Genomic DNA, 12,296 nt, shown 5'->3' with positions numbered 1-12,296 from the left:
AGAACACCCCGGGATTTTCTAAGACACATGCTGTCTGAGGACCACCACAGTTCCCATGGTACCACATAATCTTCGGCGAGGCTTCGTGACAAGAGCCACTTTAGATGAGTCCTTTGCAGATTTGGGCCTGATAGCTTTCGTAGTCCTCAAAGCATTCGCCTCCTACATTCAAGACTGGCAAGTCGATGCGAATACTGCGCTTCCCAGTGCTACCGCTTGGAGGTTCTCCTCTAACCATTTTGTGTTGCTCAGAAGACTGCCTCCTCGCTACCTTTGACCAACTTCTACATTGTACAGCGGACTCTTTTCTCTCGACAGAATGTCGAATGTGATCATTCTTCCCATTTGATGACTCATCGGATGTAGTTCCAAAGTTTTTTTTTGATATTCATATTCACAGTCAGTACCCTGCCGAGCAGCATGACCTAATGCGACTACAGGTTTCATTTTGGCGTAGTTTTTTACAGGTTCGATAACTGTTTTACCAACGTGGAATTTCGCTCCTTTTCTATACATTTCGATTTTATAGTTGACAGAACTAAGAATACATTCGTTTCATACAGAATTTGACTTCCTCATGACCTGAAAATTATGTGGAGGCAAACGATTATTAGGCAACTCCGAAGACAACGTATTTAATTAACTGCGATGAAAGAAACGCCCAAATTAATTATTGTCAGCTACAAGGGTAGAGATATCAAACAAACCACAAAATTGGAGTTTTTATTAGATTAGCAAGGACTTAAGGGTAACTCTATCAAACGCCAATAAGCCTTTCGTTAGCAATTAGGCAAGCAGGTTTGTTGTTTTTTTCTCTTATATGATCACAAAAAAACTTATTTATAATTTTCACCAAGCTCCGTATCCCCAACATAAGACAATTCAGTTCAGGAGCAGTAGGCATGGGAAATGTGTATCTGATTTTTTACCATTTTTAAACTTTAAAACATGAAGTTGAATTTTCAACAACGAGTTTGCATTAAATTTTGCCCAAAATACGTAATTCACATGACTGAATCCGATTTAACATTCATCAAAAAGTTATTGCATTGTGGGTTTGAGAGCACAACTCGCAATTCAAATATCAAGTGAGTAACTGCATACTGCAAATAAGCCGAGGCCGAAGAAACGCGTAATTTTTCACCAGAGGCAAAATACCATTATTATCCGCGCAAACGAGAAGAGAAGCACCAATACAACAAAACCTCCTGTTGGGAAATTTCCACTTGGAAAGGGCGGACAAATCCGTTTACCTCAGGATAAATCTGACCTATTAGTCAATCTTAAAATTAAAATCTTCACAGCAGAAATAGACTCCGCATCCCCAAACCTAGTAATGATTGGGTTAGTTTATGGTTAGGGAGCATTGATTCAAAGTCAACGACATTAGAAGCGCAAAGCCTCAAGACAAATTCTTGGACCAGTAAAAGAAGGAACTTGGAAAAAAATCGACCTATAACCACGAAAACATTGAAATGACTCTGTTCGCGATGTTAGTAGAGGCAGGCTTAACACTTTCAGCTCGAAGCCTCGGTTACAGGATCGAGGCGCCAAAAATCAAATAGGGTCGTTTTTTAAAAGCAAGAAAATGGAATATAATTTTATACAATCATTAACATTCATATACTTTAGTGCATATACATAGTTTACCTTATCACAAACCTAAATATGTACGAATGACGCTTTCTTTAAAAAGACCTGAAATTCTGTAACCAATTGAGTTAGACATTGCATCTTCAAGTGGCGTCACTCACTTCAGTCATGGGGATGCAATGTTTGAAGAAGTCCTCTCGCCATGGTCGGAAAACAATCGTGGTGTTGTTATTCAGTCTAAAAGTTACTTTTTTTGAAAGTTTTTTGCTATTTATGTAAACCCCTACTGGTTTTTACCAAGATAAACCATAGAAAAAATATGGAAAGCTGGAAATGTATGCTAGTTTGATATTCGTTCTATAGTATGTAAATGATCAGGTCTTTGTCGTGTCAGAAACAGTGCAATCAAAAATAAGGATCATTCCCGAATTAGTTTTCGTCAAGCACGAACACAAAATCCACATTAGAAGCTTGTATAGAGTCGTCCGTATTAAAGTTTAACGGGTTAGGTGGATTTCAAAGGTTTAAAGCGGATACATTTTTACAATTTTATATATCCAATGAAATATCATGATTCATGTGATTTTAAAATGTGAATGCAAAATTAAAAAACCAAAAATTTTCTGTTAGTAGATCCTTTTAGATCGTGCTTGACGAAGGAAAAAAAATAACTTAAAATTTGTGCCTGAAGTACAAAATAGCATCAAGCACTCCTAATAACTTCGACTAGATTCTCTATAGCTTCATTGAAAACAGACGCTTCAAAGTTAAGTGCAAAGACAGTGTCAGTAGGCACCATCTCGTAACAGCAGGCTTACCACAGGGCAGCTTCCGTATTAGGATCGGTCCTTTATCTTTTAAACACCGCCGATATACCAACCAGTATTCTACTCTACTCACACGTGATCCCCACAACGGCTAGAAAGGAGTTCCAAGAACATGTTAACAAGATCATGGATTGGTTCACCATATGGAATATCAAGATCAACTAGGGTAAAGTAGAGGTAGAGCAAATTGCATTTACTCTAAGGAAGGACAATTGCAGGGCAATTAGTATTAACAATAAAGCAATAAAGCAGGTGAAAGTAGTGAGATAGCTAGGGATACACCTGGATAGGAAGTTGAATTGGAAGAAAAATATCCATATGAAAAGGGATACGGCTTTGCGGATCAGCCAGGAACTTCAATCTTGCAATAATCCTGGAAATCCAGACAAAGATAATTAGATTAATACTTGGGGCACCTCGCTGCGTTTATAATAGAATAATACAACGTGACACCAATATTCGCACCCTTCAAGATGAATGTGCTATACGCAACAAAAACTACATAAAAAGGCTGCGCAACCATCCAAATAAATCGGCCAAAAGCATTCTTACATCGCATAAATACCACCGCTTAAAAAGAACTGATCCACTCCAGTTGGTTAATTTGACTTAACGTTAACCACCGCGTAGTAGTACATACTCGCAAAATGGGAGGATCTCAGACGAAGGAAGTTAACGCGGGAGAATTAATTAACACGTCCATCGTGAATCCGGTAGATATAACATCATTTCAGATCGAAACTACTTTGCTGGTACTAGCTTGACCCGTTGGAGATCCACTCGCGTATCAGCTTTATGAAGACTACCGACGGAGCCTCAAAAAGAAATACGCGACTAGTACAAACCCTTGCTGAGCTTAGGAAGAGCTACCCTAGCCTCGCCACAAACAACGACCTAACCAGTAAAACCAACAATTGCAGATGTCAGGACGCTGAAACATCAAACTTAAATCTCCCATCAACCCAAGCTTTGGACAACCCAACTACAGTAGATCCGGCAACTATCATAAACTTATAAATTCATAAATATATTGTAAAACATCTGTTATTTAACTACCACAGCTATATAATTGCTCATACTGCAATGGCAGGAGGAGAAATGTTAAACTAGAATTAAGAGTTGCAATAATGCAAGCGAGAGGTTGGCCACTAACCTATTTCCTGTAATTGAAACCAGTAAAGTGTAAAACAAAAAAAAAATGCATGTTTGATGGAGTCGTGAACCAAAAGGACCATTTTTTAAATAAATTCGCACTTTGCATGGCCTTGGCAAATATTTTGAAATAGAGAGAAAAAAATCCTGCGTTCAAGCAGTAGAAAATATTATACAGAAGAAGTGTGCAAAATTTGAAGAAGATTGTTTCATTACTTTTTGAGAAATCGCGACTACCGATTTCGTTTACATAGAGTCGTCGATTTCAGCAGATATAAAAAACAGCCTACTGTAGCGGAAGTATCCAGGGCATCCTTTTGCCCTTATCTATGATGAGCTCTTGCTTCTTGCGTTTCAGCGACAGTTTTTTTCGGCTATAATTATGTGATCTTCATCCTCTTTTCAAACATACTCCTAGCAGTTCCGCCTAACTTCCAAAGGTCCTTAGCATTTTACTTAGACCATTTTCAATTTTTTACGGAATATTAAAGACATATTGTATTATTAAATAAGTAAAAAAACAAGAAAAATCAATTTTTTGAAATCTTGAAACCCAGTTAACCCCTTAATTCATTCGTAGCATTATGTGTGCCAGCTTGTGAAAAATGGATAGTTTCCTTGGCAGTTTTCTTAAAAGAAATAGCGCGCAATGACAAGCAACTTTATTCACATTATATAAACTGAACAGCAGCCGATGGTCACAATTTTGAGAAATAAATTTCGAATGCCGCGAATCCTGCCGCGCCACAACGTCATACATGCCCATAAATTCACGTGAAATACACAACATTAACCTTCTATAACTTGGTTAATAATAGTTGGATTTTCCAAAATTTTGTTATTACTTATAACAATAGCAAATTTTGTGCTTCTATGGTGAACTTAAGGGAGGCTTTCGGGTAAATTTCTAAAACATGGTATTATCTGAATCATCACCATCATCATCAACGATGCAAAAACCGGCCTAGGCCTGCCTTAATAAGAAACTCCAGACACCCCGGTTTTGCGCCGAGGTCCACCACACAAAGCTGCCTGGCGTCCTGACCATCGCCACCGCTCAATCTCAGGCAGGGTCTGCCTCGTCTTCTTTTTCTACCATAGACTTTCCGGGCTGGATCATCCTCATCCATACGGATTAAATGACTCGCCCACAAAACCTTAAAAATTGTGTTAAGATGTTCCTAGACAGTCCCAAGCCCGCTTGAGAGAAATGGAGAGAAGAATCACTATAGTCTGAACGACTATGCAACGCCTAGGCGTTTCAGAGTTTAGGTGGGATAAACCCCTTTCGGAACAAAATTATTCAGTATAAAGTTGGCTTGATAGACACTTTACCGAGGTGGTGTTTTCCTTCTCAGTTTGGGGTTCAGAAATCGCCTAACGTATTTGCGGATATTCATAAAAATCAACTAAATTGTGTAGAAATTTGCGGGCTAGCAATCTGCAAATTTCCAATTATGCTTATGCCGACTGATTTTATTTTTAACGCCTGTCTCGGTTGTGTGTCGGAAATCCCGAAGTGAACCGAAACACATTTTCTGGAACCAGCAGCGATGGCGCGTGTAGTTGACGCGTTCGAATCGATTTAAGGAACACTGACATTCATATATAAAAAGAACACCTCGATATTGACTTTCGTGAATCACGGCAGCTTCGCAGAATCTTGAAGAAACCCACTCATTTTCTCGCACTGTATCATGTAACTGCAGTTAATTGCAGGGTGACCTATGGGGTCTCCCTTCAATTACACCTCTCCTCGCCCTCGGCACGGCTGGGATTGAATTTTGTCCACCCCAGCTCAAAACGTTCATTACAACCTCAATCATAACAACAAAACACATTTAAATATTTGATTAATGTTTGCCAGAACCTCAATCAAAATTTCCAGTTTTGAAGTGACCTAATATTTTAACGCTCACTTCGTTTTAAAATTGTTAGATAACTATTTTCCCCTCTACGCAACGATATCAGATCCACACTGATTTATTCCATACACTGTACACCACGCCATTATCCATTCTCAAAACACAAAACAGATACGCGGCTTAGGAAAATAGAATACGGTACGAGGTCGACGGCTTTGTGACCCTCCATTTGATTTCTATGCCGGCTTTAATATGGGTTTTACTCTAAAACCTACCCTAATAGGTGGCTGAGTGTTTTTTAGTCGGGTTGTAATCTTCTGGTCTCCGAGAAAAAAGATACGGTATCTGAATGCATTTATCCAATGAGTCTGCATCTTTCTGGAGTTGCAGTTAGATAAACTTAATGAATTATGCAGGGATGAGGATGCGCATTTAAAAGGAGGACGTGCACAGTTACACTAAGGATGTTTCAATTATTGTCAGCAAAACGTATTACCTAAGCGAAGTGATATTGAGGATTGTGCATCTTATGCATTTTAGTTGCGCATTGTTAGATTGAAGGTAGTGATTGCACAAAGGACTGTAATTAATAGTTTGATTAATAGTTTAGTAAAGTAATCATTTTTGACGTCATCATGGGTAATTCTGTCCAGACCTTTTTCAATCCATAAATCGCTCTACTTTTCAATATTTGCTTACTAAAAGGAAACACAGCTCGTCGACTGTACACTACCGCATTCTGTGTAAATGACTTAACAGCGTCGGCCTTCACTGTATCTACATAGGAGCAGTGAAAATGTCACCCTCACTTTATCCCCTTTCTTTTTCCACATCCTCAATGCCGAAAAGTTGACATTACTTTGAATAAACACAAATTTGAATTTATGGTTCTATTGCCCACTCAATGACTTAACCACTTTGTGACAATATTTCTACATAAAAAATTTACGAGTACTTCGATTATCTTAATCCATTTTTGATGTGTTCATTTCCTTCGGCCTTCGGCGGCACATCCAAGCCGTCAGGGGTGTTAATGTAGCAAGACCGATTTTGATTACAACCAGATGAAATTTTACGTTTATCACGTTACAAATGCAAAGAAGATTAAAATTTTCGGGAGGCTTTGATAAAGCAGATGAAGTAGGGAGATATGAGTTGAAAATTAATAAGACGCATAAACGGCTTTTCTTGGGTTGAATGGAAAAATTAATCTGAAAATAATTTTAAGAAAATTATTCAGGCATTCAAGGTGGACTTGAATAGTGGCATGGCTGCGTATGCATTGTTAAAACTCAAAGGTATTATATATACGTGTACTTTTGTCTGAAGTGAAGGTGCTTTATGCAGATTATGGCATGCTTTTTGTCTTGTAAATCGAAATCCCTATCTGACTTTTTATATTGAATTAAACGTATGTTTTGATATGGCTCTTCACTCAGGCTAAACACCCGAATCAAATCTATAACGCAAATATAAAACAATTTGATGACAAATCTAAATGGATTAGGAAAGGTCTTTAGGTAATACTCAATTGTAGGTTTTTAAAATTTTAAATGGGGCAATTAATAGCATGCAGGTAATTGCAAGAACATGCTGCATTGCCCAGACAAAGGAGGAGGGTTTCACTACTATTCTCAGTCAAATTTGCAAAGAGCAGGCAAAGCTATAAGGTCGAAAAATACATATTAAATAACGTCGCAGATTAGAAAACGAAACTACTTGGCTGCGCATATAAAACAGCATACAGTCATCCCAATGGAAAACTTTCGGGAAACCCGAAATTAGAGTCCTTTTTATAGTTGAAGTCCCAAGGTTCCAGCGTACGGCACCCCCAAAAACACCAAATTTTTCAAGTTCTGCCTTACCAATGATCATGTTGTAAGGCAAAATAAGGATGGAGAAATGAGAAATAACTTTTCTAGACACCCAGAGGGGCTTTACAATTTGCTGACCCCTTATGATATTAAGATATCGCATGGGGACTTTAAGGCGAAAGTCAGTAATACGCCACACTCACCCTATTATTTGGAGCTTAAGATTATCATCATCATCAACAGCGCAACAACCGGTATCCGGTCTAGGGATGCCTTAATAAGAAACTCCAGGCATACCGGTTTTGCATCGAGGTTCACCAATTCGACATCCCTAAAAGTTGCCTGGTGTTCTGGCCTATGCCATCGTTGATTTTCAGGCAGGGTCTGCCTCGTCTTCTTTTTCTACCATAGATATTGCCCTTATAGACTTTTCGGGCTGGATCATCCTCATCCATATGGATTAAGTGACCCGCCCACCGTAACCTATTGAACCGGATTTTATCCATAACCTGACGGTTACAGTATCATTCTTAAATTTCGTTGTTATGAAGGCTACGGAATCGTCCATCCTCATGTAGGGGGCCAAAAATTCCTCCGAGGATACTTCTCTCGAACACAGCCAAGAGCTCGCAATTTTTCTTGCTAAGCACCCAAGTCTCCAAGGAATACATATGGACTGGCAAGATCATTGTCTTGTACAATAAGAGCTTTGACCATGTTGTGAAACGTTTCGTGCGGAACATTTTTTGTAAGCTGGAATAGGCTCTGTTGGCAGCCAACAGCCGTGCGCGGATTTATTCGTCGTAGCTGTTACCGGTTGTGATTTTCGACCCTAGATAGGAGAAATTATCAACGGTCCAAAATTTGTAGTCTCCAATGCGGTTGATGCGGTTTGATGTTGTTGGTTGGTTGTTTTTTTGGTGCTGATGGTGCCACTATTTATCTGGTCTTGCCTTCGTTGATGTGTAGCCCGAGATCTCACGCTACCTGCTCAATCTGGACAACGGTAGACCGTACATCTCGGGTTGATCTTCCCGTGATGTCGATATCGTCAGCGTAGGCCAGTAGTTGCATGGACTTGAAAAGGATCGTCCCCATCACATTTACCTCAGCATCACAAATCACTTTTTCCAGGGCCAGGCTAAAGAGGACGCATGATAGGGCATCCCCTTGTCTTAGACCGCTGCTGATGTCGAATGGTTTTGCTGCTTTTATCCGAAAAATTGCAGAGAAAATCTGATTAGGTGCTGATTTGCCTGGAGTGAAGCCTTTTTAGTATGGGCCAATAATGCTCCGGGCATACGGGCTTCAATGCCAGTCGCACACCTTGCGGATACCATAAGTTGATGAACCGTTTGGTATAATTGGTCGCCTCGATATTTAACCAATTCGCTGTAATTCCACCAACTTCCGGCGACTTATGATTTTTAAGCCGATGAACTGCACTGACTGTTTCTTCTATACTTGGTGGTGGCGCTATTTGTCCGTCGTCTTCAGTTGGTGGGACCTCCAAGTCGCCGATGTTCTGATTGTTCAGCAGTTCATCAAAGTACTCAACCCATCCCTTCAATATGCCCATTCTGTCGGAAATCAGATTTCCCTCTTTGTCTCGACAGGATGAGCATCGAGGTGTGTAAGGCTTCATCCTTCTGACTTGTTGGTAAAACTTCCGCACCTGGTGCGGTTGATTCATGTACTTTTCTAGTTTACAGACTTGATGGTTCTCCCAGACTTCCTTTTTCCGTCTGTGGAGTTGCTTCACCGTTCGCCGGAGTTCGTGATAAGTCTCCGCGCGCCCCGCGCCCTTTGAGAAAACAACATTACTCGGTATGCAGCATTCTTCCGTTGCTAGCTTACATTCATCGTCGAACCAACCGTTCCAATTTTTCTTGGGGCTGAGACCAAGTATGTTTACGGCCGTATTTATAATATGGTTGAGGAGATCATTTGTTGATTCTTCATCTCCAGAACCTCTATTATCTATATCTCTTATAGGTGTTGCGGAGGTCTGCGCTGTGAACTCTCACCTAATTGTCAGAGGGGATTTTTGGTGGTGTTGCTATTTGAGCTCGAAGCACTATGCCAATGAAATAGTGATCCGAGTCTATATTATCAAAGCCGATAACAGAAGGTTTTATTTTTTGGCTGACTAAGTAACCTACTTCGGATAGCTGAGTGGTTAGAGTACAAGGCTAGCGTACGAAAGGTCTCGGTTCAAATCTCATTGGTGGTAGGGGGATTTGTATCGTGATTTGGCGTCGGATACCAATCGACTCAGCTGACCCGAGTCAAATCAGGTTAATAATCTCGGTTGAGCGCAATGCTGACCACATTGCCTCCTACTGTAGTAAACCGTTACGGTCTAGCATAAAGTCCTCTAACACACTTCAAGGCCCTGATTCAATATGGATTGTGGCGCCAACGATTACTATTATTAAGAAACCTACTCCGAGCACATGGTTTACTGGATGGCCACTATAATATATGGTGTAATGGTTCTTGTTCAGGAAACCAGTTCCTGTCCAAGCCATTTCCTGCAACGCTGTTACATCAGCCGTGTATTGGGACAGTGTATTGGCTAGCTATTTGGCAGCTCCGTCTCTGTACAAGGAACGCACATTCCATGAGAAAGTGCTCAAATTGTTAATCCGTTTTCGTTGCCGGGTTGGTCGTTGTGTTATCAATCTAGTCCAAGGCGCCTTTTGTGGCTTCGTAACGAGTTGTTTGCTGTGGAGATGTCAGCCCTACTCAATCTCCAAGCTAGAGGACCAACCGATACAACCAGCGGTTACCACGTGGAGGTGGAGATATGGTTTGGTAGTAGAGCTTTTGGTGTTGGTTGAGCAGGCGTTTCCCAGCTTTTACGTTCCATTGTGGGTACCAATCTACGTTTCGTCCTGAGACCTATATAACCCTGCATCGACAGCTCTATATCCGCTTTCACTGTTTTATCCATCTCCACATTCATCGTTGTGCTACAATATGAGACTAATACGTGGAAGATAGCTTCCAATGTTATTGGAGAGCTCCAGTCTTCCATTAGCTCTTATCTGCAACGTGTGATCGGGGTATTCTAGCCTGAAGCAATAGCAAATTATCAACTTAGTAGTATACAGCAAATTCCTTTCGAGAGAATCTTGAATTTTCCGTAAGTCTTCCATGCAACTCGCTCCAGGAAATCTTGAACTTTCCGTAAGTCTTCAATGCAACTCGCTCAAGGAAATCTTGAACTTTCCGCATGATTCCAATGCAACTGGCTTCGTCAAACCTTTCCTTCAGGAGTACAGCTTGCTAACGACAAATATGATTTCGTTCGGAGCACCCTTTTAAATTTCGTCAACCCTTTAATAAAGTCTACAAACTTGTTGCTTTTTTGTTGAAACCACAGAAAGAAATCAATGATAAAACTTTATTTGATTTTAGAATGTAAATAACTTTATTACATAAAAAATGTAAGAGGAACTAAAAACTTTGTGTATAATCTCTTTCTTAAAATTGACATCATACTAAATTCATTTTCAAAATTCAATTATTTGTTTTTTTCAAATCACGGCCTGCTCAGCCACGGAGAACACCGATGGTGGCCACTGGCAGTCGAATTAACAACATTCGAAATAAACCCCGCTGCGCCACATCCCTATTGAAGAGTTGATGAGAAAGCGGAAGTGAGCGTTAGTAGGTCACACAGGTAATACTGTCACATTGACCGTAGACATGAATGGTAGGATGAGTCGTGACAACACCCTGTAAATACAATAAGAAAATGCACACACTTTCCCCGGAAATATAATAATTATACCTAATGCAATGGAATTCGGTGAGCATATGAACTCATGTATGCAGACTATAAAACCCTACACAGTGAAGTTTTTTCGTAGAATTTAAGGGGAAATCCCCATACAAGAGATCAGAGTTTCAAATGAAAGGTTTTAGCACTTTTCGAAACAGAAGTCTATGTTGATTGTAAACTAAGGAAGATTAAAAAGTAAAAAGGTGCAGACAGGACTCATTACAAGTAACTACGAGAGAGTAGGTATAAGTTCTAAATAAAAAAAAGTTTTCCCTCCGCTGAATGTTTTACGTCAAAGCAGCTACAACTAGCCAGTTGACGAGTTCGAAATTACCTCGAATTAACTTCAACAACTACGGAGAAATTGATGTCAGAAAGAACAATTTTACGAAAAACATTTTATTTGCAACTTTCATTATTAAAATCAATTCACCTCAGGGCCATAATCCTTCAAATCATCCTATTTCAAGAATTTGAAGAAAATAATTTCCTTTTTGATGAAAATAGAAATAGAATCTAACATAAGACCTTCACCCATTTATGGCCGCTTAGGAAAAGATAAGAGTGAAACAAAAGATTATATTCTACGTTCAAATGGGTTGGCGTATTCAAGGCACTAAGGAAAATCCTATCTCGATACTACGATTTGAAGAAAACCTTTAACTTCAACACAATGAAAAGAAAATTCAGAAATTTTCCCATCCATTCCTTACCTATACAAGGAAAACAATTTCGTGTTCCTGATAAATATCACAGTTTTAATGAGTTGAAAAAGTATACTTTTTTGGCTGTTTTGCTCTTAATTTAAGACGGTGCAGGTAAAAAATTAATAATGAAATTAGGTTTACCTCTTTAAGGAAAATATGGGGAGAGATTTTGTTCTGACGGATTTCCCATTCTTCTCCTTCGACTACTCTTTTGCTGCACCTTATAACGATGAGGTTTTTACATTTCTTTGTAAAAAAACAAAACTTGGCGAAAATCAATTCATTTTCTGTCTGTCCGCCTATGTCACACACTGACAGTCACAAGCACTTTTCTCAGAAAGGGTTACACCTAATGACACGAAATTTGGCGAAAAGGTTAGAACTGTGAATCCCCATATATGAAGTGAACCACATCAGCGAGTTAGGTAACACTTTCAGATAACGCAGGATAAGGATCCGTTGCACGTAAGCAATCTATTAAGATAAAGCTTGAAAGGATCGGACGTTGCAAATATTCAAATCCATCCAACTGTGTACATAATTATCTG

This window comes from Hermetia illucens, chromosome 1 (assembly GCF_905115235.1).
Source record: "Hermetia illucens chromosome 1, iHerIll2.2.curated.20191125, whole genome shotgun sequence".
Lineage (NCBI taxonomy): Eukaryota > Metazoa > Arthropoda > Insecta > Diptera > Stratiomyidae > Hermetia > Hermetia illucens.
The sequence above is the reverse complement of the archived record's forward strand: the minus strand, read 5'-3'. Positions refer to the sequence as shown.